The sequence below is a fragment of the Rattus norvegicus genome, chromosome 1 (genome assembly GCF_036323735.1).
Source record: "Rattus norvegicus strain BN/NHsdMcwi chromosome 1, GRCr8, whole genome shotgun sequence".
Taxonomy (NCBI): Eukaryota; Metazoa; Chordata; class Mammalia; order Rodentia; family Muridae; genus Rattus; species Rattus norvegicus.
The window spans coordinates 96,444,669-96,472,282 of NC_086019.1; the positions used below are offsets into that span (position 1 = coordinate 96,444,669).

A 27,614-nucleotide genomic window follows, 5' to 3' on the forward strand; every position below is an offset into this window, starting at 1 on the left:
GCCTGCTGGTCTCAGAGTCTACATACACGGCTTAGCAGAAGACTTACCTGTCCTTTAGGTGCCCTTAAATTCAGGACAGGTAGGTGGTAGGTAGTGAATGGATGGAAAGCAAGCATGGACAAGCTTCACAACACCCATGAGCAGCACCCTGTGGCCCCCGGAGCTCCCGTTTCTGTCTCCCACACTGGAAGCTCCTGCAGGGAGCTGGCCCTCGGGCCACCACAGCCGAACCATCCTGCTCTCCACCACCATGTGCTCCCCCACTCAACATGGACGAGTACCTAGACGGGCCTGGTTGTGTGCTGCCATTGCTGAAAGTGTCATAGCCAGGAAAGGGACGGTTTAGCACCAAACTCTATAGCCCAGTTAGGGACAGGCAGGGACCAGGGACTTCACATGTGCAGCCTACAAGGACTGGAGCCTGCAGTAGGCAAGGCCAGTTAGCTAAGGACACAAAGCGATGGCGGTTGGCGCCTGAGGTTGGCATTGCTGGCAGAGCTCAGCTGCTTTACCTCGAGAGAGCAAGGTTCACAGGCCGAAGGGAGCCAGGCAGCTCCCAGAGAGAAGGAGGAACACAGAGACTGAAGGGTGTTGAGAAAAGGCAGGGCTGAAAAGACTAGAAGGGTGTGGCAAGCAAGGGGCTTTACAGTCCTAAAAGCACCAGACTTTATCTCCCAGGGTTCAAGACCTGGGCTTGTTCTGAACTCAAGGACCGCCGTGAGATGAGGAGGACCTGAAGAGAGATCAGGAAGATCCATCTGTGACCAGGAGAGAGACCCCAGAGGCCTGGCCAAGACAATAGTAAAACCAAGGAAAGGCCAAGATGGATGCTTCAGCTTACCGGTGAGCCTCCTACCTGAGCAGTGGGCTGTGGGGGTGGAGGGGTCCTGACCTTGGAGCTGATTTGCAAAATGTAAATATTCCCACGAGGCAGATTTCATGCTGCTGCTCTGAACACAGAGCAAAGCCCTCCTTGGCTGGTAAAAGCTGCCTTCAGCTCAGCAGCAGGACCTGGGGGCTAGCCGAGATGGAGAGAGGCAGCTACTGGTCTCTCTCTGGCTTGAGTGTTAAGTTGGACTTTGGTGATTTTGCTGAAAGGGAACAAGTCCCAAGAGAGTGATTATGGCATTGCCTAGTGGAGAGGGGCAGGAGGGGAAGGAGAGGAGGAACTGGGGCTGCATAGACAGACATAAATGTTCTTCCCCATTTCTTGCTGGTGCTGTGTGTGCACATGTATGTGCACGTGTGTGCATGTATTTGTGCACGTGTGTGTGTGTGTGTGTGTGTGTGTGTGTGTGTGTGTGTGTAAAAAATTAGTGCTTACCATGACATCACATGCCTATCATCCTAGCACTTAAGAGATGGGGCAAGGGCACAGGAATTCAAGGCTAATCTTAGCTATGCAGTGGGCTCCAGGCCAGCTGAGGTTCTGTCTAAAACAACCAAACTTAAACACAACAGGGTGAGTGTACCTGCTCACAGGCCAGAGTGCCTGCGGATTGCCCTCCTCCCATCTCAGCGGGAAGGTGGTGAATTTGGTTTAAATAGTAGCGTGTCCCAAGGAATGAAAACATGAAGGAACTGGAGTCTGTGGGGCCTCCGTGGAGAGCCTCGTACTAGCATCAACTGGCCCTGCCCTGTGCTGACCACTCCAAGGACAAGCGTGGTCACCCTCTCCCTTACTGGCCTTTGGAGGCAGTCTGTGGGGCAGCCTCATTACTGTAGCGGCTTGACCGAAAGATAATGATCTTTCCAGCTTCAGCCGGCCTCTGGATGTGTCGCTCAGGCAGTGGCGTCAATTACTGAGCTGGCCTGTGGCTGTCAGACCTGTCACAGCTGCTCTCCGTGATACCCTGAAGAGCCACAAAAGCGAATCGGTCTTAGCGGATGCTTCTTTGGAGTGGGCATGTTGCTCACACTCTGTCCTGAGTGAGGCAGCTCGCCCCACCACCTCTCAGAAAAGAGGGTCACCTAAGGCCTGTCTTGGGGTTCAGGGGTGGCTGCTCGGATTCTTGGTGGCTGTGTACTGGTAATCAATGCTCACCCCTGATTCTATCCGGAGTCTTCCAGTCCTGACTCCAGCAGGTCGGGCAGGCAACTACATCGGCAGGGCCCTCCTACCATCCCATTCCACATTTGACCACAGGGACCTCTGTTCAGTGGAAGATTGGATTGCAAAGAAAGTCCAGGAGCTCCCTAGGCCACTCCCACAGGGGTGGGGTTGGGGTTGGGGGGCAGGAAGTCCAGGAGAGCTTGGCATGGGGTCTGAGTAGCTATAGTCCATATTTGGAAAGGAAATCTCCCAGGAAGGGCTTTCAATTGGAGTCAGGTACAGCGGAAGACTGGGACAAGAGTAACCCAGGAGGCTCCGGCCTGTATATAGGAGTGTAGGTAAGACCCCAGACTACAGATGGGAACCTTGGGCTACAATGGATGCCTGGAGAGACACCTCCCTTTTTCTATAATGGCCAGCCTTTGCCCTGCCTAGTCCAGATCCTGTACGCGCTCCCTCAGGGTTCTCTCCCTGGAGACCTCATGCAGCCTGTAAGAAGTAGGCTGAGCACATGGGCCCCAGAGCGTCCGTCTGACGCAATGAAGACAGTAACCTTCCCGGCACACTGAGTTCTCCACACACACCCCTCAAGCCCCATGCACAGTAGAGCCAAAAGAGCTGCCCGTTCCCAGGGCCCTGAGGGTTCCTGTGAGCCTGAGGAAGTGAAGGAGGGGTTTCTAAGGGCTACATATTCAAAGGTCATTCTTGGGGCACTTCAGAAGCAGCCTGATGTGAGTGAGGCCCAAAGGAGAGGGGAAAATGGATTCGGATTGACGTCATGGCGTGGATCGGGAATGAGAGGTCGTGAACTCTGGGGGAGAGGGGCGGAGGAGGGGGTGGTGCGGGGAAGGGGGTGGTGCGGGGGGAGGGGCAACGGTAGATTCCGTTGAATAATGGAGGGCTTAGTGGGTTGGGGCGAGCATGAGGAGGGTGAGGAGAGCTTCCAACCAATGGTCAGGTCCTCTCCAGAGTGAATTCTTTCAGGGACGAAGGAGCCCCTGGGGGTTGGGGGTTGGGGGTTGGGGGGAGGAAGAATGGTGTTGTGCTAGCCCAAACCCGAAGTGCAGATCTGACCATTGCCTGAGTGCAGGACTCTTTATAGGCAGTGGAGGCTGGGCGCTAATAGTGCCCATTAGCCAGTCTGGGGCTGAACACCTTGACTTGATTTCATGGTTTATTGACTTGAGTGTAGGGAGGGCCCGCACTCTGTAGCCCAGGGTAGTTTCAAACTTATGGGTCAGCCTCTTGAGGGCCGGGATCGCAGACATGAGCCACCGTGCCCATCTCCCACCTCATCGGTGGGAGGCAGCAGAGAAACAAGCTGCACCACGCAGCCTGGCGACACCCAACACCATCTTCACTTGTAACACCACACTCCTTAGCAATGACCCGGCACAAAAGCATTAGACGGTTATCCAGAATGTCCACCCTTGTCACGTGTACTTAGAATTTGTCAGCGTCCTCAGGAACCCCTCAGTGAAGATGCTCCCAGCTTTATCCCCAGTTCTACCAGGCAGGATGTGCAAGGGTTCCCGTGTTCCCCTGGGTTGGGAAACAGGGGACACTGAATATTCTGGACCAGATCATCCCTTCTTTGCCTTGAGTACCGAGGCTGGGCATTTAGACGTGGTCTGGCTCTGCAAATAGAACTTGGTCCTCACGTAATGACCGCCTGTGTGACTGGGGTCACTGTAGAAGGGCAGTTGAAGATATTCTGAGCTCTTCTCTGGCCTCCTTTGAAATCCAACCATCATGGCTGCTCAAAGATCGAGTGAGCTGATGACAGGCATAGAGGTGGTCCCTCCTGGATGTGTGTTTCTGGAGAAAGGAAGACCCCAGAGTAATTCACCAAGCAGATATTTGGGGCCCTTCTTTGTGGTCATGCCGCATGCCGCTCAAGGAAATCAAAGAGGTCAGGCTCGTGTCTTTGGCCTTCTGTGTGTGGAGCTGGTGGGTGGGCCATCCTCTCGAGAATTAATGACTTTCGAGCTCCCTTGCCCACTGAGGCAACTTCTGCAGGATTAAACGTCATTCCTTCTAATGACTTGATTTATATCCAAAGGTTTACTGCTCCAAACAAAATATTGGAACAATGGCAATAAATCACGACGATCCTTCCAGCTGCGACTAGCATGTCTGCGGTTTGTTTGGGAGCAGACTGGGGTGTGGAGGGTGGGAGTGGGAGATGCCGGGTAACTGTGCCTGGGAAGCAAGGTGAGCACAGTATACGGCTGGTGTCGGGTAGCAGCTAGCTTGGATGGGGCACCAGAGGGCTTCTGACGCCTGAGGCTTTGTGAAGAAAGGATTTCAGAGAAGGATTTACAGAAGCCAGAAATCCCCTGAGCTCCAAGGAGTAGCTTGGAGTGATGGATGGTTTTGATGATGGTCTTCCGAGCTTCCAGCCATATGCCCTGCTGTATCTGTAAGTGGAAGATGCAGAGATGGGCCGGCCTCGATGGCTCTGCGGGGATGAGCTCCCTAGAAGAATGGCAGGTGGCAGGCAGGGTGGCCCTAGGCTGGCTTCTGTCTCACATGATGGGCAGAAAGCGCTCCTTGAAATGAGGCCCCTGCGCTGCAGAGTGAGAGCTCCGAGGAGCTGAGGGCATCATCAAGTCCCACTTCATGACAGATCTGGATAGAACCCAGCCGGCTCCGGCCAGAAGTCTGGAAGAGCGTGCACCTCCTTGTGGGTAGAACTAATCCCGGTTCTGGCACCAAGATAGAGGGAAATTGGAAGGAGGACAATATAATATGGGGGTCCAGTTACAGGCCAAAACTGACTCTTCATGCACAGCAGAGCTGATAAATCTTGGGAAGACTCTCATGGCCTAGAATATCAAAGCAAAGGCAGGATGCCCATAAGAGGCCAGAGTCCGGATGACACAGGGGTGAGCGATCTGTTACAAGGCATGTGTGAAGTTATGATGGGACTCTGAAATGTCCCCCACAGGCTTGCGTTATTGTTGTTGTTGCTGTTGTTGTTATTGTTGTCCAGTCATGATGTTTTGCAGGCTTGAGGGAGGGAGGTTGTGGCTGATGTAGGCCACTAGGGAAAGGCCTCTGGATGTAATGTCCACCCTAGTTCTGACCCGCTTTCTCTGTTTTCCTGCTCGCCCAGGATGTGAAAGGACACTGCTTCACACTCCTGCCACCACAGGGGGAGTTGCTGTGCCCTGCCGTGCCTTCCCCTCCAGATCGAATGGAATCTCCTGGGAACGTGGACTCAAATCCACCTTTCCTCTCTGAAGTTGTTTCTGTCAAGGTTTCTTCACAAAATGCAATGGGGTGCTGGCCCTGGATCAGGGCGCACTTAACTGGGAGGTGCTGAGGAGCTCAGGTCTCCCATGTCAGACGCAATGAAGCATGGATGATGGGGAGGGGCACACGACAGCATGCTGACGGAAGGTGGGGTGGCAAAGATGGTGCATGGCGGTGCGTGCCACATGCGTGTGGGGGCGGGACAGTATGTGGATGGTGTGCTGATGGCAGTGGTAAGGGATGGAGGTGGACGGTGGGCGGTGGTCAGAGTTTTAAGAAAACGGTTTAAATTGGGTTCCCAGCAAGGGTGGGTGGCAGAAGGCCAGACAGCAAGCATCAGCACGGGGGTGGGAGGCTTGGACTGGGGGCGGGGGAGCATTGGTGTCTAACTATACGCTACAGGCAGGCGCTGGTCTCATTTTTTTTTCTTTTTTTCGGAGCTGGGGACCGAACCCAGGGCCTTGCGCTTGCTAGGCAAGTGCTCTACCACTGAGCTAAATCCCCAACCCCTGTTGGTCTCATTTTACTGGCTGGCGGGTACTGGCTGTGGTGTCCCATAGAATTAAATACAGGAAGCTTGGGGACTCTGACCTTTCTAGCCTCCAGGATGCTCAGGGCAAGATATGGAACCACAAGTCCCCCCACTGACCTGTGTGAACCTTCAATATAGAACCCTGGCTCCTGGGAAAGACGTTGCTATCCTTTTTTCTTCTGCAAACACCCCCCAATGTCAAACTACAACACCTCCATCCATCTTTGATTAAAACAGGTAGAAAAAGGAGAAGGGCTGTTTGCTTTATAAAGCCTGGCGAGTTTTGATAATGAAACCTTCCGAACGTCAAGTTCGGAAAACCTCCCTAATTCCAGGCAGATAAGGGATAATGGTAACGTATTTCAACTTCAAAAGCAAAAATAACCTTTTATCACCGAATTTAACAATGTTGCTGGCGAAATATGTTAGGAGAATGTAAAATGCTATTTAAATGATAAAATGCGCTGTCTTGGACGGGCAAGGATTTTAATTGCTACAATCAGAGTCCAAACACACTTCCTTGCCGGGCCTGACAGACGCAGCTAATGACAGGGTGTCCATAACGGAACGACAGCGAGGAAAAGGGTCATTCTTGGCTTCTGTCCTCTCCCGGGGGAACTATCCAGCTCGACAGCTGTCTGGGCTCGGCCGCACTCATCAACATCGGTGCCTTGTGAAGTAGGACTCGCCTCAGATATTAATATTAATCAGCTATCACATTAATATTAATCAGTTAATATATACTTCCCATGACAACAAGAGATAAAGGAAGCTTATTAGGTGGCGGATCAGAGAATACAGAACACCTAAGTGGATCTCCTTAGGATGCACAGCATTAAAAACAACAACAACAACAACAAAAAAAAAGGGCTGGAGAGATGGCTCAGTGGTTAGAGCACCGACTGCTCTTCCTGAGGTCCTGAGTTCAAATCCCAGCAACCACATGGTGGCTCACAACCATCTGTAATGAGATCTGATGCCCTCTTCTGGTGTGTCTGAAGGCAGCTACAGTGTACTCATACAATAAAATAAAATCTTAAAAAATAAATTAAAAAAAAAACCAAACAAACAAACAAAAAAACCCCGCTAACCCCCTTAGGCCTGTTTCCTCTGCAGGAGATGGAAGTGAAGCAACACACACGCCAAGTCCCCGTGGAGGGGAGTTCTTTCCCACCCAGCCAGCAGTGGGCAGGTTGGAGGGACTGTGGATAGCATGGATGGGCCCACACATCCCTTCCTCCTGGGGCTCAGGTGGCCTCTGCAAAGTTGCCCATTCAAGCCCTGGGTAAGGAGGTGACAGGGTGAGCAGGCACAGAAAAACCAGGCAGGGACGCTTCACTACCCACAGTACAGCACTATGCTCCTGCCTCCACTCACCATCCTCGGCCTTGGTGGAGGGGAACACCAATTCTGTAGTTACTCTTTTGGGACACAGGGTAGGGACACTAGCTTTGCTGACAGCTTGGTTTTGCAGTCCCCATTTGCACGGTGCTGAGTGCCTTATTTTGTGCCTTATTTTGTCCTCTTCGACAGCCTGGTGGGCTGCAGAGCTGAGGTCCAGACTACACATCACTTGGTGTCTTGGGTTTAGCCATTAGCCACCATTATCTGTCAGCGCCCAGGGAAGGAAGAGTGGCTTGGCCACAGGGAGGGTCAAGTAGGAATCAGGGGGACAGAAGGGGGCCAATGTAGTAGGTCTCTCAACATAACCCCCAAGTCACACTGTCAGAATGAGCTCAGGGTCTTGCCGTGGACAGCCCACACTGGGATCCCCGAGGGAGACCATGTTGCTAGGCAGGGGGCAGGGCGTGGGGGGATTATCTACCTGCCTGCTGGCTTGCGGATTGCTTCTGCAGGCAAATGCACATCTGCACAATTAACATTTTAAGCACTAATTATTTTACTTGGGCGTCGAAGTCTGAGGATCCTTCAATTTCAGTTTAATTGGAGAAAAATGGTCATTAGTTATTGAACAGCAGGAGGGAGGCTCCACGTTTCCTCAACACGGAGGGGCAGAGCTACACGGGAGTGGGAGCAGATGGGGTCGGCTACAGCAGCTGCTCAGCTGGGTACGGTGAGGGTGTGGTGGGTGGGGCAGGAGGACCCTGGGCACCCTGCCCCAACACCGTCCGTCCCTAACATCTGCTGGGAAGGCTTGCTGGCGAAGTTAATGATTTGCCATTTTGTTCCATTTTTCAGTAACACAAACGGGAAAAAAAACGCAAAAGGAAATGGGATTCCTTATTAAGGAGACCTCCTGGCTTCATCGCAGCCCCCTTGGACTTGATAGTAATCTGAGCTCATAATGAAATCCTCAGGCACTTCCCATCCAGCCGGTGGGGCCAGCAGCGGGTTGTATGAGAGACACAGGTGCCCGCCTGGTGGAAGGGCTCTACCTATGGGACATCTAATGTCCCTGTGCTTTAGCCACTGTCCTCCAGTGCCTCTCCCCTGTCTTGAGTCATAGGGTCTCCTGGGAGAACCCCTCAGGCCTTGGTGATCATAGTTATGAAACATTTTGACTTTGGCCAACTTTGTTCCTATTTAGAGAGACTCAAGCCTGGGCCCCCGACGCTGATGATAAGGTGGCCCCCAGGAGCCTGGCTGATAGTAGGTGTGGGGAGGTAACTGTCTCTTTTGATAGCCTTCAGGATGTCCTGGCCTGCAGCCTGAGGAAGAAAGAGCAGAGCTGGGTGCCTGGGACACAGGGAGGGACTCCCTGTGGCTGGCTCCTCCTTGGGTCTAGACCATGTGGTCCCGGAGAAGGGTTTGGCCCAATGAGAGAAGAGCAGAAAAGTCTGTCTCAGTGCACACTCTTGCTGGGAAAGGGAATTTTGAGCCCCAAAGGAACTGAGTTCAGCTATGAACTATCAGGGCAAGAGGTGGGCCGTACCCAAGAACACATTACCCCATTCCTAGAGGTTTTCCCTTAGCCACACTCTAACGTGATTCCTGCGATCCCATCCTCCTACCCCTCCTCAATTCTTTCAAGTTTCCAGATCCTTCCTTGTTAAAGAGAGTCCCTGCTTTCTCAGAGCCCCCTCAGGGCAAAGCCCTCCGGCTCATCTTTGAGCATCTTGGCCCCCCAACCTCTCCATCTTGCTGGACGGCCCTCTCAGTGCCCCATCTTTATTTACAGAGACTTTGTTTCTCGTACACTCGGGTCCTGCAAGATCATGGGCAGGTTAGAGGGCTTCTCCATTTTTTTTTTTTTTTTGTTCCATTTTCTGCAACAGAGTCTGTTGCGAGGCAACGGCACGCAGGAGGGAAAGGGACACTTCCACAGCCTGCAGCAAAACTCAACCCTCGTGTGCTGTGAAAGCAACTTCAAAGCTCCCAAGACTCCCTCAGAAGGGTTTTCAGCAAGAAATATTTCATTTATGCAAGAGAAAACATATAATATATAATATTGACACTATGAAGAATAACAGCCGAGGTGGGGATGTAGCTCAGTGGTTGAGCGCTGGTCCAGCATGCAGGAGGCCTGGGCTCCATGCCCAGCATGCCGGATGGAGAGATAACCACGGCAACGCAAACACCCAGGTAGTAGAAGACGTTAAAGTCTACCGATGTCTCTAAAGTTCCTTCCGTTCCTCTAGGAAGGACACCTCTCCTACACCTGCTGGGAGCACCACCCTCCCTTTTATTTTCCTTGAGACAGGTCTCATACAGACCAGGACGCTGCCTTCACACTCCCTGTATAGCTGAGGATGACCTTGGACTTGATCCTCCTGTTTCTCCTTCCTGAGTGCTTGGATTACAGGGGACACCAACATGCCAGGTGTGTGTGGGTGCTTAGGGATTGAACCCAGAGTTTCGTGTATGCTAGGCAATCACCCCAGCAGCCGAGCTACACCCCCAGCCCCTGTTCCTTGCTTGCTTTCTTCTTTATTTTTATTTTTATTTTTATTTAATTTTATTCTTTTTTAAAGGTTTATTTATTTATTATATACATTGTAGCTATCTTCAGACACACTAGAAGAGGGCATTGGATCCCATTACAGATGGTTGTGAGCCACCATGTGGTTGCTGGGATTTGAACTCAGGACCTCTGGAAGAGCAGTTGGTGCTCTTAACCACTGAGCCATCTTCCAGCCCCCTTGCTTGCTTTCTGAGCGTGCTTTTTCCATATCGTATTTCTAATCTTCTTATTCTTTCTTATGTGGGAACCTTAGAATCGGAACCAGTAGAAATATTTACACCACAGAAATTGGTAAACGCCACAAACAGCGGCCTTCCTTTTCTTCCCTCAAACCCAACCCACAGAAAGTGTCTACCGGCGTGGGAACAGTGTTAGTCCATTTCCAGGATGAAGAGTCACCTTCCAGAAGAGGAGGCTGCTATCCAGCCAAGGGGGTCAAGTCTGTGATTAAGGACACAGCTGTGCTGAGCCCCTCAGCATCTAGTGGATGTCCTAGTGGTGGGGGATGGGCACGCACACCCCCGCCCCCTGCTAAAACCTGTCTGGAGGAAGCTCCTGAAGCTTTCAGTAGAATAAGTTATAGCTGGGTCCAGATTGGAAGTGACCCCACAAATCTGCCCGCCCCCTCATTTTTTATTCGATGGCTTGCGGTATTTACAGACCATTCCTTGGGCGTCAAACACATGCTTACCAGAACTCTTCCTACCCTGAAATTATTTATGACTTGGCGTTCAGGGTGGAAAAGCAATTTTCTCAAAATGTCTGATGTCATGATATATAGCCCCTTTGACATGCATGTGCCCAAATGGATGGCTGTGCAGGCCTGACTCTCAGTGGCTAGGACCCTGAATCAAAAATGGAGAGTGAATGTGGCCTCAGTGGACGCAGCCAAAGAAAACGCTCGGAGCATCTGATGGGAGAGATGGTGAAACGCACCAGTCATTTGGTGGGATTGTTTTCTCGAGGTCTTTTGTTATGTGATGATGCTGGAGTAACTGATGTTTACGGTCCTGGCTCATGGAGCCCACCTACGCCTCCTCCCACCTGAACCTCACCAGGGCCACACTGCCTGGGTCCCCGAGCGCTGTGACGCCAAGCTGAAAGGAATCCAACATGATAGTTTCTCCACACAAGTAAGAACGCCTTGCCTGTAAAAGTAAACCGACTGCCAAGATGCTAGCCAGGCTGAGGCTCTCACTGGCAAAGAAGCAGAGCCCAGCACGAAAGAGAACCTGTCACTGACGTGAATTCTCATACAGGGCAAACTAATTTCTGGTGGTGGGATCGGATCAGTGGCTACCCTGACGTTGGAAGTGGGGATCTGGGTGAGCCGGGACGAGGAGTGGTATCCTGGGCTGAGGGAAATTCCTTGTGCCCATATTAGGATGACTGTACCTGTCTGTCAAATCTCCTCTACAATGAATGTGTTTTCTTGTTTACATTTTATATCTTAATTAAGTTGTCAGAGAATGATGTGAACATATTTCAGAATGCTAAAGTGCCAGGTTGTTCTTATTTATTTAATATTTTAAAGCTATTTTGGGTTTTTTGGGGGGGCGGGGTGGGAGATCTCGCTTGCATCTCAGAACCCAACGCCTTTCATGGATCTGAAAAGGGAAGTGTTTCCAACAATGTCAGTTACCATTCATTTTCCAATGATCTTTGCCAGGCAAGGTAGAAACAGTGCCTTCTGTGGCGTCTGCTTTCTGGAAAAGTAAGCGCTGGGCAGTTCTTGTCCTTTGTGGATGGAGAGCCTGGGTAGAGGCCACTGGAGTCAGAGATGAGCTGTAGGGAGGCGGAGACCAGAGAAGATGGTGGCAGCCAGCCAGGCTGCTCAAGGCTGAGACTCCCTACAGAAATAACTCTGAGCTGCGGAAATCACCTCTCCCAAGGTCTCCACTCCCTCCCCAGGGCCACCTGCACCCCACAGCTGGTTCCAGTAGGGTTTGCAGGCTCCCTTTCCAGTCAGTCAGGACACAGCAGTGGAGCCATGACAGCTCCAGGGCTCCTTGTGGGATTAGCTGACTAAATCACAGCCAGATTCTGGTCCTCCTCCAATTCCTTCTCTACCCCACAGGAGTGGCCTCCAGGGTCACTCCCACCTCCACCTTCCTACTCTGCCACCCAGTGTACCTTTTGATGTCCTCAAGCTCCTCCCTCAGGAGTCTGGGAGTGCATATGCTAAGATGAAAGGTAGGAGGGATGATTTACCACTAGCCGGCTGGCACGGGAGACTCCAGAATGGGCGGGTAAGAAGAAACAGTAATGAGGCTGTTAGAATATGTACTGCTAGGGAATGAGGCTTACACACCAGTGAAATACTCTGGCGGGCACAAAAATGTATCCAAAAGTTGAAGACTGTGGGGAGGATGGTAATTTGGACAGTGAGCTGCCTACCAACTGCCTCTCTGTGAAGAAATTCTCAACTGGGTTTAGTTGTAGAGCCCAAGTCTAGATTCCACCAGTAAGAGGCTCAGTGGTAGAACCTCTGTCTAGAAACCCCCAGGGAGGGGCTGGGGGCGTGGCTCAGTGGTAGAGCTGCTGCCTAGAATCCCCCAGGGAGGGGCTGGGGGCGTGGCTCAGTGGTAGAGCCCCTGCCTAGAATCCCCCAGGGAGGGGCTGGGGGCGTGGCTCAGTGGTAGAGCCCCTGCCTAGAATCCCCCAGTGAGGGACGGGGGGCGTGGCTCAGTGGTAGAGCCCCTGCCTAGAATCCCCCAGTGAGGGACGGGGGGCGTGGCTCAGTGGTAGAGCCCCTGCCTAGAATCCCCCGGTGATGGATGGTGATAAAATAGTAGTAGAGCACTTGAGGTCTAATACTTAAGAGACTGAGAAAGGCAGGGAGGGAGGCCTTGAGGGCGGGAACGAGAAAGACAGAGATAGAGACAGAGGCAGAGAAAGTGGAAGCAGTAGGGAGGGGAGAGAAGGAGACAGAGAGAGAAGGAGAGAGAACGGGCTAGTATGTCTCCCAGGTATTACTCTAAGCCAGGCTGGGCACCTGACTAATTAGGAACGAGATGTGGAAAAATGAGTTGGAACATGAGGATTGCTACATGGGCATGTTTGTAGACTTCCCAGAGTCCTCTGGGCCTCAGAAGCACCGCAGCCTCCTGCAGTCTAGGTTGATGGTCACAGGTCTCTGCTGGGTAAGAACGTGTGTCCTCTGTAGAATCTGCCCACACATTCCCACAGAGCCAGCAACTAGACCCTTGCTGGGGACTTGTTCTGTTGCTAAGGGAAGTAAGGAATGATACCCAATACCCAGAGAAAGGCAAGGGATCAGGAAAACAGGCAGGCCAGGAACCAGGAGCCTAGGACTTACCACTGAGGGTGCTCAGTGAGAGAACAGACCATGACTTTGGCTGCAGAAGAATGATTTACAGAGGAGTGCTCTCCTGGGAGATGGGCTTTCAGCTTGTGGAATGGACCCCAGGAAAGATGCTCATAGGGTTGCACAGGGGAAAGCAAGCCATAGTGCTGATCCAACCGCTGTTGCAGATGGCAGGTAGAGAGCAGAGGCTGCCAGAGACAGCCCCTTCACAGGGGCACACACACGCTCAGACTATGAAGGGCTGGAGATTCCTCTGCTGAGTGTGTTTGTGGGAGACCTGGCATATCCCCCCTTCAGTGAAGGGCTGGCATCTAAGAGAGGTTCAAGACTGAGTGTGAAAGATGTCATTAGAGCCCTGGATTCTCCGGTAGATGGGAAGGACAGAATCCTGGAACAATCCAAGCCAGAAGGCGATGATCATCTATGCTAACCAAAACACACGCCCATCCCAGTGTCATCCCAGGGCTCACCTACAGACGGGTAATAGAACATGGCATCTCTAAGGATAAGAGAGATGGGTGACTAACAGGGAGGGTATTGATCAATAAACACACCAAAAAGAAACCAAGGAGGAGCTGGAGAGATGACTCAGTGGTTAAGAGCACTGGTTGCTCTTCCAGAGGTGCTGAGTTCAATTCCCAGCAACCACATGGTGGCTCACAACCGTCTGTAATGGGATCTGATGACTTCTTCTGGTGTGTCTGACGACAGCTATGGTAAACAAACAAACAAACAAACCAAGGAGGGCTGCCAGGAGGCAGAGGGCAGACCTCCCAATAAAAAGGCACAGCCATGCCCCAGATCCAGACCATGACAATCAAGAATGAGAGCAGATCCCTCATAAGAAGCCCTCCATGACATCACAGGAAATACACAGGGAAACGTCTTCAATCCCTCCCAGGGACCTGCTGTCACATCTGGGATACATATACACTGGAGAAAAGGGACACTCAACCATCCCAAGATTTTTGGTCCAAACAGATTTTTTTTCCTGGTTCTTTGGTCCCTGGGAGTCCTTGGTAGAGTGAGGACATACGAAGGTGGGTGATTAAGTGATCCTCCTGTAGCTCGTGCTGAGCTCATGGACTCCCGTCTGGTGGCCATTTCTCCTCTGTCCCTGGAGGTACAATCACAATGGATGCCTGTGATAACTGGCAGTGCCTCCGTGCCCTTGGCCTGTGCACACAACAATCATAGTAAGGGATGTTTGATGAAAGCTTAGAAAGTGACCCTTTGCTTTTCTGTGTTTGTTTGTTTGTTTATTTGTTTATTTCGTGTGAATAGACAGAAAACTCTATTTTGCTTTAGAGTCACAATCTAATTTTGGTGTTTTGAGGCAGGAGCTGGCCAGGTAGATTTGTCTTGTACTCTCAAATCCTCCCTTCCTAGCTTCTCAGGGGGTAGATTGTGGGCGACCACATCTGCTCAATTATTACTGTTATTGTTTTAATAAGCTCCCCGCTTTTGATACGGGGTCTCCTATAGACCAAGCTGGTTTCAAACTTACCATGTAGCTGAGGATAGCCCTCGAACTCTTAATCTTCCTGCCTCTACCTTCTGAGTGTGGGATTTCAGGTGTGTGCCAACCAATTTATGTAGTGCCAGGGATCGAAGCCAGAGCCTTGTGTATCATGGACAAGCATTCTACCCTCAGAGTCACAGCTCCAGTGTCTAGGCAGCCCCAGTCTCTCAGCTGCATCGGATGCTCTTGCAGAAAGCCCAACATGTCACAGGTAGAATAAGCAGAAAGCCTAGTTTAGGAGCTGGGGTTTCAAGCGTCGTTGATGTAGATAGTGTCATGACTGACAGCAGAAGGGAACATTCTGGCAAAGGTCTAAGGTCAGAAGGGCAAGTTACACTAGAGCAATGCAGCCCAGGCTTAGGCAGCACCGCAGATCCTAGGGTCACAGCTCATAAACCGGGAAGAGACAGTTTCAGGACCACGGACAGCTGCCCATATAGTTCCCACGCCCACCTCCCGTTCTGGGTCTAACTAACCCCAGGTCCTTATCTCTGGCACAGCGGGCCTATGGAAATGGAAGATAGGAAGTTTGTCCTACCTCTCAGCATTAATAACAGATAGTCTACAACTGCTTCAACAGCGTAGGCTGTTCCTTGTGGTCCTTCTTGTTCAGAAGCCAAGATATGTACACATAGCATGCTGTGCGGTGCCAATTCTGGGGGCCGATGTAAAAATAATTTGCCGGTAGAGATCTTCAGTCTTTAGTGAGGAAGGCAGATGGATGAGCACGGGTTAGACTCCAGGGGCCCTGGACTTTCTCAAGAGGGGTGTGTGTGTGTGTGTGTGTGTGTGTGTGTGTGTGTGTGGTGTATGAGATGGGGTGGAGAAAGACAGACTGAGGGAGAGAAGGAGGGAGGGAGAAAGCAAGAGGGAAGGGAAGGGGAAAGAGAGGGAGGGGAAGAGAGAAAGAGGAGAGAGGGAGGGAGGAAGGGAGACAGAGACACAGAGAGAGAGAGACAGAGACAGAGAGAGACAGAGACTAACTTCATGTTAAAATTTGCTGATCTCTGGTTTGGGACTCCTGGCTGGGCTCTAGTCCCAGTATATTAATCATTTTTGTACGGCTGTGATGGAGTACCTGCCCCAAACAACTTAAAAGGAAGAAGGATTTATTTCAGCTGGTGGTTTTGGAGGGCTAGCCCACAGTGACTTGGCTCCCCACTTCCCAGCTGGTGATGAAGCAGAGCACCACGCAAAGGGAGGGAACTATGCCATAGCTGGCTCTTCTCTCAGCAAGTAGAGAGCAAAGAGGAGACTAGACAGAGACCCGTGCTCAGAACCTGGCTTCTTCCATCGAGGCCCCACTTCCCAAGGTTTCTGGAACCTTTCAAAACAGTGCCATCAGTTGGGAACCAAACATTAACACATGAGTTTGGGATAGATGCTGTCATATTTTAAAAAAACAGCAGGAGCCCACCAGTTAGGGTCTAAAGAGATCTCCTCACTTCTAAGGACTGGGAATTTCTGCTAGAGAACCTCACATCCACAGTTTTCCCATGAACTAGCTTGAGGTTTTTCTCTGTATCTCTGTTTGTTTCTCTGTATCTCTCTCTGTCTCTGTCTCTCTGTGTTTCTCTGTCTGTCTCTGTCTGTCTCTCTCTGTGTTTGTGTCTGTGTCTCTGTCTCTCTCTGTCTCTCTCTGTCTATCTCTCTCTCTGTCTGTCTCTCTCTGTGTCTCTGTCTCTGTGTCTCTGTGTCTGTCTCTCTGTCTCTCTGTCTCTCTGTCTCTCTGTCTCTCTGTCTCTCTCTCTGTCTCTCTCTCTTTCTCTCTCTCTCTCTCTCTCTCTCTCTCTCTCTCTCTCTCTCTCTCTTCCAGACAGGACTTCTCTGTGTAGCCCTGGTTGTCCTGGAACTTGATCTGTACACCAGGATGGCCTTGAACTTGAGATCCTCTGCCTCCCAAGGCTGAGATTGAAGGCCTGCACCTCCACTGCCCAGCGTACTCAGCTGTCTTCAGGGTTTCTTAAGAAAGAAAGGTAAAGAAAGGTACCAGCCCAAGCTCATGATCCCATCTAATCCCAGGGTAAATTACAGCCACTCACAGCAAACTGACTTAGAAACATTCACTAGCATCTGGAAATATTAGAGCTGAGGTGATCTTTAAAAGACAGGGAGCAAGTGTCAACTAGAGGGAGTGTTCTGGGATGAGACTAACCAGTTCTGAATTCCATTCCACACTAAAGCTGATACATAGTTACTATGCAACTAGCCACTCCCACCATCCAGTCCTGCGGCAACTAGACCCACAAAGTAAACAAAAGGATTGTTGCCTAATCATCGAGGTGCGGGCGGTGGTGGTGGTGGTGGTGGTGGTGGTGGTGGTGGTGGTGGTGGTGGGTATTTGGGGCCAATCAGATTCTCTGAGAAGGATGACAAACAGATACCGTGAGAGGGAGGGAGGGTAGGAGGGGATTCTTGTTTCAGTGACTTCTGGTGGCTGTGCGTAGTCCGGGCGAGGCTGTAGAGTCAAGGCAAACTGTCCTCTGCTCAGTAACACTGCACGGGGCCAGAGGCAGACGAGGCAGAGGTGGGTGGTTGGAACTAAAAGCTAAACTGTGTCTCTGAATCCCCGTGAACTTACATTTTTCTTGCTTACCCTGCCTCTCTCTCGGCAGATGGAAAAGAAACGAACTGTGAAGGCAACCCCTCAGTTTCCCACGGTCAATGAGTTTCTGAAGGAGATGTAGGCTGGGGCTGTGCACACTGCCTGATTCCCTGAACTCAGCCGCGACTAGGAAGGCCTTCCGGAAGACCAGGGAAACGGGACCCCGGAGTCTTAAGGAATCAGGAGATTTCCCCACTTCCCCCTCTAGCCAGGAAACAGCCAGTGCAACTGTTAAAGAACTCAGGCCCTGACTCTGCAGATGTCAAAAGAGAACTAATATCTGTAGCAGAATAACGGCACAAGGGCTCCTTGCGGGATTCTGCTTCATTTAGAGTCAATTACTCTTTGCTTCTAAGAGGAACACAGCTTTGAAGTAATATGAGAACATATTTAATCCTGCCCTACCTGGGATACCCGTTTTGAGGCATTTTGCCAAAATCTCAGGCAGATGATTCCCGATTCCTTCTACTTCTACGTCTCTTTCATTATCCTAATGAATGCAGAGATCAAAAGTCCTAAATATTTCCCAGCAAACATTTCCGGGGGCCTCTAACTTGACAAGTGTATGACCCTGCACCCCAAGTAGGTTGATGGTGAGCAGGACATCACAGAGTCCCCACACGAGTCGTAGGATTTTAGAAGCAGTCAGAGTCATGGTATATTTATCTAGTCTTGAGCTTCAGGCTTAACGTCATTTCCTCATCAAGAATGGGGAAAAGGGTAATTGGATTTAAATGTCAAGATGTTCCAAGTGTTGGGGTGGAAGACACATGTCTGGTTTTTTTTTTTTTTTTTTTGCTACTTTTTTCCTTTGGTTTTATGATAATGAAAACTGAAACCACTTGTTGCTGGGAGATGGGAGTGAATCCATTAGGACTTGAAAAGAGGGGCAGCGATGGTCAGAGGGCAGGCGAGTGACTATCAGATGCAGACGGCAAGGGACACAAAGGGGTAAGAAAGCTTCGTGAGAGACTCAGCCAGGCACGGGACATCTGAAGAGGGACCAACGAGAGTCCAAAGGAAGAGCTGATTAGGACGGCAGTTGGGATGATGGCCACACTTCAGAGAAGACTGCATCAAGTTTTGCCGTCCCCCGAGAACAGTTAATTCTTTCCTGGGAGTTTTGGGAGATCTGTCTTGTGGCTTTTATTTTATTTTAAGAGCAGCCCTTGTGCCTCCCTTACGGCGACAGACTCATAGCCCTGAACCCCGAGTCAAAGAAAAGTGTCCTCCTTTAAGTTGCTTCTACCTGGGTCTTTGTTACAGGAAGAAACGTCAACGTAAGGAGCTAAGAGCATGGGAGGGGACCATGAAAGTCTACCTCAGTGGATGACACCGGGTTGTGGAGCAACGCAGATGGACTACATATTATTTCATAGGCTACTTTCTACATGACCACAAACCCCCAACTTCCAAAGTTTGTGGTAGGGAATTGGGGAAAGTAGCCAGATTGTTAGTGCTGGACACTTCCTGTAAGGATGAGACAAGTGTCTGGACTGGCTGTTCCCAGCTGAACCAAGGGCAGGTGAGCACCAAGTGGGCAAGCACTCCATTTGGCTTGGCAGTTGTGCATCCCCAACTGAGTGCCTTAGGGAGATCCTTTCTCAGTGAGAGTGGAGCCATCATGCTACAGGAGGGCAAAACTAGAACAGCGAGGAACTAGTTGTTGATCGTTACCAGATCCAAGAGCTTTTCTAAATAGCCCCCGGAAGCACCACGCATAGCCACTGGAAGTGCCGCCCATAGCCACCAAAAGTACCACTCACCACTCCTCCATTCTGATAGGAAGGCCTAGGGTTGGGGAATCCTGTGTGATCCTGATATGCAGCCATGGTGACCCTGGTGTGGTGGCCTGAAAGAGGATGGCCCCCGTAGGCTCATATATTTGAATACTTGGTCTATAGTTGGTGGAACTCTTTGGGAAGGATCAGGAGGTGTGGCCTTGGTGGAGGAAGTATGAAGTATGCCACTGGGGGTGGGATTTGAGGTTTCAAAAGCTCATGGCATTACCAGTTATCTCTCTCTCTCTCTCTCTCTCTCTCCCTCTCCCTCTCCCTCTCCCTCCTCCTCTCTGTGTCTGTGTCTCTCTGTCTCCTGCTTGTAGATCAGATGTAAGCTCTCAGCTATTGCTCCAGCACCATGCCTGCCTGTCTGCAGCCACGCTCCCTGCCATAATGGTCATGAACTCTAACCTTCTGGAACGATGAGCCCCTATTAAAAATTGTCTTGGTCATGTTTTTTTTTTTCTCTCACAGCAACAGAAAAGTAACTAACACACCTGGTTAGACTAGGCTTGCCCATCAATATTCATGATTAAGTGAAGTGAAGTGTTCAGTAGTTGGGGTGCAATGGGAACCACAGAATGAACACAATCTACTCCTGGCTGATCTCCAATGCTGACTTCCCAAACCACACCTGACCACTGTAGAAGTAACGTTTATGTGTCTGATGTAATTGTTGTATCTGAGGCTCACTGCCTCCGTCTGCTAACACAAGCCTAGTCCTGGAAACGTCTAACGTCTGTACAAACTAATCTAGGCCTAGAGTGGTTTCAGCCTCTGAGACTTGCTGCTGAGTAAGCTCACCCTTTCTTGTTCTTTCTGAGCTCTGGCTGACTGATTCAACTCAGCTGTTCTGACTCAAACTCCTTTCCAAGCTGACTGATTCAATCTGGCTTCTCTTGGCTTCTGACTGAAGTGCTCTGCTTGGCCTCATAGTAACGTTGGCAACTTGTTCTAATGTTCTAGATCCTTCTCATCCTCTGGCTTCAACTGCCTCTGTTGACCTGCACTGAACTGCACAAACTCATGAATGAACTCAACTCTACTGTGCTGTACTCACTGCACTGACTCTCGGCTGACTGACGAACTGACTGAACTCCACTCTCTTTCCTTACACTGCTCCTAAGTAGCCTCTCCTTTCTGTGCTGTTCTCATGTGAGTTGGGCACATCTTGTCTCTGAGTTATAATGTCAGATCTTTCTCTGACGCATCACTTTGCCCCTCAGTTAGATGTCACTTTCAAACATGGGCACTTTTTTCCCCCTACAAATTAACTTCATCTTCATTGTTTGGGATGAAAGGTGTGTACTTAGGGTGTATCTGTATTCCAGCCAGAGAGATTAAAGGTTTGTACTAAGGCTGAGCGACACCACAACTAGAAACATCCCTTCCCAGTAAACAACACAATCTTGGGGGCCACAGTGTGATCAAATATCCTGCAACAGACCATGAAGTCCTGTCTGGTCCTCTGTCTTCCAGTGTGCCACGTGTAAGTTCAGACAAGGAAAACAAATTGCTCAGCCTGATGTAGACTTTTGGCTACAGTCCAGCCTCAGAGGATTCCAGCTATTGTCTCCATTCAGGTGTTCTCCAAGGACAGAGGGCTTGTGGACGGTCTCTAGGCTTAGGGTCCCTAGCAGGGGAGCGATGGGAGATGTGCTTGCAAAAGAGCTGGTGATGGACTCCCGGGCTGCCTCCTGGTGTCAGTCTTCGTCGCCATGAATTGTTGGACTAAGGTCACCTATGGCTTCTCTCTGCAGGGAGCAGTCAAAGACACCACTACTTGGATGAATGGCATTGCAGAAAATAAGTATTTTTAATTAGAGACATGTGGAAGAGACACTCTACTCCATTACAGGCACTGAATATGGGATTGTGTTTTTTCTTGATGGGTCTGAAGATAAAATCTCTCTCTCTCTCTCTCTCTCTCTCTCTCTCTCTGTGTGTGTGTGTGTGTGTGTGTGTGTGTGTGTGTGTGCGCACGCGCAAGAGTTCTATGTGCAGAGAGGCGAGATGTCTTGGCTGGAGGCCTCCACCCTGCTTCCTCCCGCACCCATCCACATTCTCCCACCAGGGGGGCATTTGACACTTTGCCCGGTTTGCACTGTCTCCCTTCCAGCTCAGTTGCTCTGCCTGTGAGGTATTTAAAGCCTTGTCTTCTGGATGTGTCCATCATTCTCCGTGTGAGCAAGGTCAGTCCTCTGTGGGAGGAAGGCTCTAGGCAGACAGGGGAGGAACCTGTAGCTTCCCTGTCCCTCTCTCTTCATCCCTTCCCAGCCAGACTGTTGGCAAGAATAGTCTGCCAACGGCTGGGATTCTCTGATCCAAAGCCAGGCCTGGCCCTGCAGCTTACCAGCAAGCACATGCCTTTAAAAGGAAGCCTCTTCTCCCCTGGGCCGGGAACTTCCCCGCCTGATGCGTTTCAGTCTCTGGGCTTGCCGCAGCCTGAAGTATCCTCAGATGTCCCCACTCGCCCTCTGCTTGGCCTGATGCTGGGGGCAAAGGTTGTTTGATGACCGAGCTGGGTAAGAGACATGGTCCCCAGAGTCCCTCTTCAGGTTGCTATCCGCTCCCCCAGCCCCAGGTCTGGGAGGAGTTTGTTAGGCTTTGACATTCACAGGCTGAAGTTCTGAATGCTCAGCCCTAAGCCTGGGTTGCCTCAAAGGCTATGTGGTGTTTGGGAGACGGGGGCAGCTGGCTGAAGTGGGTCGCTGGGAGCAGAGCATATGGAAACCATACCTTCCCTGGTTCTCGCTCTGTCGACTCCGAGTTCCACTGTGTGAAGAGAGGCCTGTGACGTGTTCCTGTCTGCACGCCCTCCCCACACGGTGGAATGAAATCCACCCAGAACCAAGAACCACAGTAAACTTTCGCCCCTGTCTCTTTTTTAAAAGATTTATTTTATTATTTATATGAGGACACTGTCCAGAAGAGGGCAGCAGATCCCACGACAGATGGTTGTGAGCCACCGTGTGGTTGCTGGGATTTGAACTCAGGACCTCTGGAAGAGCAGTCAGTGCTCTTAACCGCTGAGCCACCTCTCCAGCCCCAAACTTCCATCTTTTAAGGGATTTTTCTCACACACTTTGTCACGGTGATGAGAAAAGTAACTGACACAGGACTTAGGTGGGACTGGAACTCCTAGAGAGGCAGAGGGTATTGGCGACCGCTCACTGCTGCTGTGCTCTGGCTTAGCACGCAACACAACCCTCCTGTCAGTCAGACAGAAGAACCTTCTCCTGGGAGTCACAGGCCTGGCTCCTGGCTGAGTGCCACTCTCATCCCCTCACCTCCATCCCACCAGAGGTGCAGCCCTGTGCCTACGTCCTCTGTGGGCCCAAGCCCTCATCTTCTCACACAGAGCGGGACCTGGCCTTAGAGAGTGCATAGGATCAGCAACTGAGGCTCACAAGTGTCTCCCTCCCAGCAGGCCGCAGCGCCACATGAGGGTCTTGAACGGGGCTCCTAAACATAAAGTGGGACGATGTTTGGGCTCTTAGTAACACGTTGTCTCAGCTATGAGGCTATGAGCATCTGTGCCTAAGTCTGTGACACTCCCCTGTAACCCTAGAGCTCAGGAACACTGAAGAAAGGGAGGCAGAAATGTACGAGCGTGAGGAGGAGCACTGTGAAACTGTCTTCTCCACGTGACACGGCTGTCACACCCACAAATGCAAAGCAGCATCCTTCAGTATTTCATCAGGACTGTGAAAGAGTCCAGAGAAGCTACAGGCAGCTATCGGTTGCTAGGAGAGGAGCTACAGGCAGCTATCGGTTGCTAGGAGAGGAGCTACAGGCAGCTATCGGTTGCTAGGAGAGGAGGAGTCACTTTTTTCAGAGGTGTATCCACTGGTAGGTGGAACCATGTACGCTCTAGTAAGTAATTCTCTTTATAAGTAGGCCCTAATTAAACCCAGTGGGCCACCAAATAACAACAACAGCAACAACAAAACAAAAACAAAACATGAATGCAGGGGGTCGGAGGGGCGGTTGGGAAAGAAGAGATCCATTGGAAGAGGGGATGAATGAGATCCAAATACGTTATATCCATGCATGGAACTGTCAGATAACGAATACAAGTGGATTTTAGAAAAAGAGGAGGGTGAGGAGGGAGGAAGGCCAGAGAGTATAAACTGCAAGTGCATTTATAAAAGGAAGAAAAGTAGGAGCTGTTGCAGAGGAGGCAGGCGGAGGCTGCCATTCGCAGCCATGTACGGCTCAGAGCAGGGATTTAGAAGTCTCCCCGGAGGCCCGGATGTTAAAAAGGCTTAGACTCCAGCACATGGTGCGATTGGGAGGCTAAGGAACCTTTAAGAGGTGACACGTAGTGGCAGAAAGTTAGGTCATCTGGGGTTGTGCCTTCAAGAGGGTTTGTTGGACCCCAGTCTCTTCTTTCTTTGTGCTTCCTTTTCTTTCTGGCAACTATGACCTGAGCAAGGTGTTTAACCGCACACCGATGCCCTCTGCCTCGCCACAGGCATAGGAGCAATGGTTCCATAAGCAACCACAGTCTGAAACCTTTTCTCATTGTAAGTCGATTATCTCTGATATTTTGCCACAGTAGTGGGAAGCTGACTAACACATTTCGTAATGGGCTGTGGTATAATTAAGGACTCATCTGGACTTTGCCCCCAGGTTCCCGACACACGACTGCAAAACCTCCTATAATTTCCTACCCGACGGAATATCTCATTATGCAAATGAGGTCGCTTAGCCTCAAGATGGAGGCCAGTTACCAGAAATATCAAACACTTGAAATGGAGGATGACTGATATCCAAGGAGTGGCACTGGGGATTAAGATCAATCATGTGGCCAATAAATCTGGACTACTCATAATTAAATAATACCCTGTTTAAAACTCTGAGAAATGGGAGCTGGAGAAATAGCTCAGTGGTTAAGAGCATTGTCTGCTCTTCCATAGGACTGTATTTAACTTGCAGCAGCAAACACATGGGGACTCACATTGGCCTGTTAACACCAGTACCAAGGGGTCTGGCGCCCTCTTCTGGCCTCTGTGAGCACTGTACTCATGTGGTGCACATACACACATGCAGGCAAAACACCTCCATATGCATAATTATAAACAAATTATTGGTGTATTAATTAAAACAATATATTTATAATAATTAAATAATAAATAAAAATAGTAATTAAAAATAAAATTCTGGAGAACAACGATTGGGGACCTTCCGGGTGATGTGCTGGGATGGTCATGAGTCTGAACTCGAGGGAACAAGGACAGGAAAGCTTTGTCTTCAGAGTTCAACTATAGCCTCTGCTCTAGGTGGATCCTTCTAGAAATGGTTGTCAGGAAAGCACATCCCTGAACTCTTCAGATCTTTCTAACAATCCTTGAACACGAAGTAGCCACACAAACTCCCCAGTCTGAATAAGCAGTGGTAGCCTGGGGACCCCTCGTGTAGCTGGTGTCTGAAGTAAGACCAGTTTTATGGAGGACTCTGTCCTCAACTTGTGGGGTTGGATGTTAACTGTGGGTGGCCAATGTCACAGTTTGATTGCAGCACAGACCAGCTGGGGGTGGCCCAGAACAGGAGCTCAGTGGGAGCTTCCCATAGCTGATGGGGAACAACAATTCCTGATACAAAGACTGGACAATAGGGCCTCCAAAGTGGATGACACTAACCTCGTTCTTTTTTTTTTTTTTTCTTCTTTTTTTTTGGAGCTGGGGACCGAACCCAGGGCCTTGCGCTTCCTAGGTAAGCACTCTACCACTGAGCTAAATCCCCAGCCCCACTAACCTCGTTCTTAAAGCGGGGGTAACTGTGAGCTACAGGGGGCTGGTTTTCAAGGGGTTCAAAAGAAAGACTCCACTGTAGTGGATCCCAACTTGGAAGCGAACTCATAGGTCAAGTGCACACAGTGGAAGACCTGGCTGGGTGAAAGAAAAATTCCACCATGGATTACAGGGGTCACATAGCAAGGAGAGCCCCTTGTACCTATGCCTCAATCACAACACAACGGAGGCTGTGGCAGCTGCCCTCACTGGGTCTGTGGTAGGAATGTGTCAGAACTTCTCACGTTGCTGTGGCAAACTACTTGACTGAAATGACTTAAGGTTGCAAAGATCTGTCTGGGCTCACAGTTTCAGCTCGGTGTAGCAAGGAAGGAGTTGGGAGGTTGTGGCAGCAGGAGCATGCACCAGAGATGTGTCTCAGCTTGGTGGACCAGGAAGCAAAAAGCTAGACCAGGGCAGTCTCTGTAGCCTCAAAGTCCTGCCCCCCGTGACATACGACTGCCGGCCATGCCTCAAAACCATGTCAGGTGTTGGTGACCAAGTGTTCAAATACAAAAGCTAGTGGGGATGTTTCTCATTTGAACCATAACGTAGCAAACCAGAGAATCTAGCCACCCACCCCTGCTCCAGAGTGACTCAAAGAGAACTTGAACCCTGTCTTTAAGGAACACCATACTCCAGAGTCATAAAATCTAACTGAGAAAGATCACATCTCTGCTTGGCCTCATGCTAGCTACAGTTTCCACACTCTCTCCTTTGACACAAAGTGCCATGTGATATAAGTTCCATTATAGATATCCCCCACTGAACAATGGTTCAATGTACGATTTTTCAACTTGAAAATGTTGGGTTACTTTTACCTTTAATTAGACATATGCGTGTGTCTGTGTATAAGTGCATGAGAGTGCAGAACTCAAAGAGACCAGAAGAGGGCATCAAAGCCCCCGGAACTGGGATTTTAGGAGGTTGTGGGCTGTCTGACAGGGTGTTAGCAACCAAATCTGGGTCTTCTGCCGGAGCAATGGGTGCTCTTAACTGCTGAGCAGTCTCTCCCACCCCCCTTTCAACTTTATGAAGGAGAGGAAGCAATATGTACTCTATGAAGGTTGAATTTGTATGTTTCCCCCTCAACTGCTTTGTTTACTCACTAGTGCTGGGTAGTGGCAACAAGTTACAGGTTTGGCCACATGGTCGTTTAGGGGAAGCAAGTGGCCCTGCATTGCAGGCTGTGCTCCTAAGCTAGCATGCTTGGTAGGCAGAGTGCACTGAATGTATGTGTGACTTAAGATTACTTCATGCGGGGCTGGAGAGATGGCTCAGCGGTTAAGAGCACCCGACTGCTCTTCCAGAGGTCATGAGTTCAATTCCCAGCAACCACATGGTGGCTCACAACCATCTGTAAAGAGATCTGATGCCCTCTTCTGGTGTATCTGAAGACAGCTACAGTGTACTTATATATAATAAATGATTAAATCTTTAAAAAAATTACTTCATACACAGTGGAATTTTATTCAGCTGCCAAGAACAATGCTGCCAAGAACTTTTTTCCCCAATGGATAGAACTGGGGGCTGTTGTTTAATACAAACTAGACTCAGACAAAAGTCATGTTTTCTCTCAGATGCAGGACCAAGGCACAGGTATCTTGCAATTTGGGGCCAGCCTGGTCTACAACAGCAGCAGCAACAACAATGCCAGCCTGCAAACAAATAAAACCATCAAAACCAAAGCAAATTAAAAAAACCCCACATATCTTAAAATTTCAGAAAGCTGGAAATAAAGGAGACATAGTAGATATATCCATTGAGAAATAAGCGCGCGCGCGCACACACACACACACACACACACCTCAAGAAGAGCCAGAGATAGCTCAGTGCTTAAAAGCTTCCAGAGGACCAAGATTTAATTCTCAACACCCACATGATGGCACAACTAACCCCAGTTCCAGTGGATCTGAGTCTCTCTTCCGGTCTCTGTGACCATGTCATGCATATGGTGCACAGACATGTAGTAAAAATACCAATACACATAAAATACAAATAAATAAGTGTCTCTTAAGGGATTAAAGGATTGGGAGGTAGAGAGCTGGCTCAGTGGTTAAAAGCCCTGGCTGCTTTTCCAAAGGACCCAGGATTGATTCCCAGCACCCATATGGCAGCTCACGCCTGTCTGTTACTCCAGTTCCAGGGGATCTGACACCCTCACATAGACACATATGGAGGCAGAACATCAATGTACGAGAGAGAGAGAGAGAGAGAGAGAGAGAGAGAGAGAGACAGACAGACAGACAGACAGACACAGAGAGACAGAGAGAGAGATAGAGAGGACAGAGAAAGAGAAGACAGTGACAGAAAGACAGAGACAGAGAGAGACAGAGAGACAGAGAGAGAGAAAGACAGAGAGACAGACACAGAGAGACAGAGAGACAGAGACAGAGAGAGACAGAGAGGCAGACAGAGAGACAGAGAGACAGACAGAGAGAGAGATAGAGAGGCAGAGACAGAGAGAGACAGAGACAGAGAGACACAGAGAGAGACAGAGACAGAGAGACACAGAGAGACAGACAGAGAGACAGAGACAGAGAGAGAAGAATCTGACAGCATCAGCTCTCCCAGTAGGAACTCCGAGCTCCCAGTGGTTTCTGGGCACAATCATCTCCTCAGCCACCAGTGCTCCAATAAACCTGCTTTCTTCCCCACCATCTCTGCCTGCCGAATGCTGGCTTTCAGGGGGGAGAGCAGACAGACGTAGTTTAGACGTGACACTCAGCAGCAAGCCCTAATGTGGAGAGGGAAAATGAAACCCAGACGCTCTGTCCTGTTCCTGCAAAGGCAGGTGACAGGGTGACTGTGGTGCGAC

At 50.2% G+C, this 27,614-nt stretch overlaps 1 protein-coding gene and 2 long non-coding RNA genes across 6 annotated transcripts in view; 1 reads left to right on the forward strand and 2 right to left on the reverse strand.

Annotated features, from left to right (window-relative positions):
- Positions 1-27,614, reverse strand: part of Chst8 (carbohydrate sulfotransferase 8) — a 141,737-nt gene that overhangs the window by 13,525 nt on the left and 100,598 nt on the right. The window lies entirely within an intron of this gene.
- LOC108349467 (uncharacterized) lies at positions 11,260-16,895 on the reverse strand. Its single transcript, XR_001835718.3, has 3 exons — positions 16,658-16,895; positions 15,154-15,314; positions 11,260-11,550 (listed from the first exon to the last, which is right to left on the reverse strand). It is a non-coding gene; the product is annotated as an uncharacterized LOC108349467 (long non-coding RNA).
- Positions 16,805-19,449, forward strand: LOC134483097 (uncharacterized). 2 transcript variants are annotated; one of them, XR_010059989.1, is made up of 4 exons: positions 16,805-16,897; positions 17,231-18,322; positions 18,487-18,745; positions 19,325-19,449. It is a non-coding gene; the product is annotated as an uncharacterized LOC134483097 (long non-coding RNA). The 2 variants fall into 2 exon arrangements; XR_010059988.1 differs by having other exon boundaries at positions 17,231-18,745.